Source organism: Plectropomus leopardus, chromosome 19, assembly GCF_026936395.1.
Source record: "Plectropomus leopardus strain MGB_pleo_1.0 chromosome 19, ASM2693639v1, whole genome shotgun sequence".
Lineage (NCBI taxonomy): Eukaryota > Metazoa > Chordata > Actinopteri > Perciformes > Serranidae > Plectropomus > Plectropomus leopardus.
The window spans coordinates 9,441,484-9,445,313 of record NC_142194.1 but is presented as its reverse complement, the minus strand read 5'-3'; positions in this window follow the sequence as shown (position 1 = coordinate 9,445,313).

Sequence of the window (3,830 nt, the reverse complement as noted above, 5' to 3'; positions counted from 1 at the left end):
TTTTGTTTTTAATTTTTTTTAATTACCTTTTTTTCCATGCTAATTTCTCTTTAGTCTTTTCTTAAATTGCTCATTGGCTTTGGCTTTGGCCCATTGTTTTGTAAGAAATCAAGCAAGTGTACTGTTGGTTGCACAAAACAAGCATTATGACTATTGGCTCTGGTTTATTGTGACAACATTTCTCACCACTTTCTTTCTTAATTATTACAAAACAATCATTGGATCAGTCTGAGAATTAACCAGCACAATAATCCATAATTAAAACATTAGTTGCGGACTGATATGAAATAGTTTAAAACAACATCCCCCTAAGACAGTTACAACATTAAAAACCTGATTTTTCTTCAATTCATAGATTTAATAACATACTTTATTAAACAAAAGTTAGCTCCGACTAAGCAACCTGCGTATAGGTTGGACAGGAGTGCTGATAGTATAACAGCGCTGGGACTTTTAACTGCGCATGTATCACTCCGCCGCGCAGGTGTTCTTAACTGTTAACCAGTTTACTTTGTGGGCCGTCGTAAAGTTTACGCCGGAAAGAGCATCATATTTCCACAAATAACTGAGTTAAGTAAAGAGTGGTCGCCAGGAAAGGAAGAAGGGAAGGAAAGAAACCCAGAAACTTCGCTGCAAACCTTCAGGTGACTTAATGACACCAGAAGACGTCGAAACGTATCGATAAAGCTGCTAACTTACAGAGCCACTGTGAACCGAGGCCGGATCCAGGTAAGGGCTCCACCTGCCCCGTTAGCGTTAGCATCTTTAGCCCCGAAGAAAATATCATCAAAGCAATGAAACACAATTTGCCCACATTTCTAGGATTTTAGGACATTAATCAGATTTAGAGCATTTTAAGGATTGGCTATTTCTCTGATTTGGGGACATTTTTAAGGTTTAAGGATATTTCTCGGATTCAGGACGGTTTTTGGACGTTTTCAGGATTTAAGGACATTTCTAGGCCATAAGGACATTTATAGGATTTTAAACATTTCTGGGATTTTAGGACATTTCTCGGATTTTAGGAGATCTCTAGGATATTTGTAGAATAGGGGCTTTTAGGACCTTTTCAGGATTGTAGAGCATTTTTAGGATTTTAGGGCATTTCTAGGGTTTTAGGATTGTTTTCAGGATTTTAGGACATTTCTAGGACCAAAGAACATTTACAGGATTTTAAAACATTTTCAGGATTTTTGGACAGTCATGGGATTTTAGGATATTTCAATGATTTGGTGACATTTCTTGGATTTCAGGACATTTCTTGGATTTTAGGGCATTCTTGGGTTTTAGGAAATTTAGCAGCATTTAATGACATTTTTCAAGATTTTAGGGCATTTCCAGGATTTTAGGACATTTCTGTAACTTTTGAGCATTTCTCTGATATTAGGACATTTCTAGGATTTTAGACATTTTCAGGTTTTTAGGACATTTCTAGGATTTGAGAGCATTTAAATGTACACAATATCACATGAGATAAAGTGATACAAAGGATAAATGAGACAAGAATAAAAATGACAGCTCAGATAAAATCAGGATGCACTTTCTGATTAAATTACATTCAAGGTTAAAAGGAGACACAGCCTTGAAACAGACCAGCAAAAGAAAAAGATTTATTTTTCTGCAGGGCCCTGTCTGTAATTTTGTCAGACTCTGTGGGAGAAACTAACACTTTTACTGGAAGTTTATTGATGATGTACATTTGCTGGTATGGATTACACTGCAGATCATGGTTTGCAGCAATGCTGGAATTTTACTCATAATAGAGTATTTTCACAGTGTGGTGGTAGTACTTTTACAGAAGTAAAGGCTCTGAGTACTTCCTTCATCACACTGCAGGCATTTCCTTAATGATTTTTTGAATGATTGTGTCTATAAATGCTAAGATCTATAGGTGGTGCTGTTGGATCACACACTTTACTCTGTGTGTGTGTGTGTGTGTGTGTGTGTGTGTGTGTGTGTGTGTGTGTGTGTGTGTGTGTGTGTGTGTGTGTGCGTGCGTGTGTGCGTGTGTGTGTGTGTATGTGTGTCTGTGTGTGTGTGTTATGAGGGCGCACAGAGTTTAAATGAAGACGAGAAATCAACAGAGTTTAAATGAAGACGAGAAATCAAGCCTCGCTCTCATTTGCAAAGTAATACAAAGTAATCAGTATTACGGTTGGATGGTCATTTATTGAAAGTCGTGAGGCAAAGTTTGAAAGTTAAAGTGTAAACTCACTGCAAAGAGTACTCCCATCCTTACACACACACACACACACACACCCACACACAGAGGCGCCGTTCTGCACCTGCAAGCTGACTCCTGATGAATACTGTTCCTTTTTAAACAGCTATTAATCTTGTTCCAACTCTATTTCAATACCCTCCTCCCTCTCCAGCTCTCATTCCAGCTTTCTCACATCCTCAGGCGACCATATTGATTCACTTTCATTTTGGGGACATTAATTTCCCTGATTTTATGCCGCCCACATCTCTGGTTCTCCCATTGCAGCCCAGTAACCACAATGAAACTTACATTGTTGGCGTTGGGGTGTCATATTGTAAAGCACATGTGACTGACACTGGGAATTAATTTTGTACTTTTAGTATAGATAAGGTGACTAAATACATAAATAAGCATCAAAATAGAGCTTGCTTATCAAAACAAAAATGCCTTTGGAGTATTCCCCCGCACGCCCCACAGAGGTCCTAGCTTGGCCCCTAATGTCCTAAAATCCTAGAAATGCCCTAAAATCCTTGAAATGTCCTATAATTCTTGAAATGATCAAAAATCCTAGAAACATCTTAAAATCTGAGAAATGTCCTGAAATTCTAGAAACATCGTAAAATCCGGGAAACATCCTTAGATCTGAGAAATGTCCTGAAAATTGTAGAAATCTCCTAAAATCTTATGAGTGTCCCAAAATCCTAGAAACGTCTAAAAAACCTAAACATCCTAAAATCCTGGAAATGTCCTAATGTCCTAAAATCCTTAAAATGTCCTAAAATCCTTAAAATGTCCTAAAAGCAAAGCAAGTTCAGTTGACTTAAGTGATTACAAGGAAAAAAAAATCAGTCATCTTTGCAGTGTGAGTGGGTTTGGTGGACAGTTTCAGCTCGGAGCCAGGGGCAGAGCCGTCCGTTTACCCTGTGTTTGAACTCTTACATAAGCTAGTTGCCAGGGAAAGTGCTGGGAAAAATAGCCTGAAGGAAAAAAGGCCACAAAAGAAGAGAGATTCGGAGCCTTTTAAGCAGCCAACATGACACCAATAAGCACACCTATTTCTGCGCCTCGATCTCTCCATACGTAGATTTGACCTCCTGCTGTTACCTCCATTACGTTGTGCTGTTCTTCTATTTTCCACCTCCTGATGTGTTATTACCTGTAGAGAGCAGAGAAAGTGGCGAGCAGGGCCTTCAGAGAGCAAAGGGTGTGATCTAACCGATTTCATCTAAGATGATGCGTACATGTCGTGGCACTGGGCATGTCACAGCTGGTGTTTTTTTGTCTCTTGAGATTTTTATTCTCTGACTCGATGTACGTCAAGGACAGGAATCTGGATGGAGCTGCTTTGTTCGTGCTCTCAGTTCCACTTCGGTCCTCTTGTCTACGACACGAGGAGAAGGCCATTTATTCAAAAGCTGCTGATTCACAAATTACTCCCCTTGTTCAATCTCAGGGAACTTTATTTATTCATTGTTTGTTCTCGGGCTGTGCTATTGTGGCGGGGTGTTTTTAGGAGAGGTAATTTGTCACTCCCAGCACCTCTAGTCTCCCCAGCTGCTCATGCAAGGCTTTTGTCGTAGGTGTGAGCTGTTACATTTCTGTATTCTGAATTAAGATGCATCCTCTG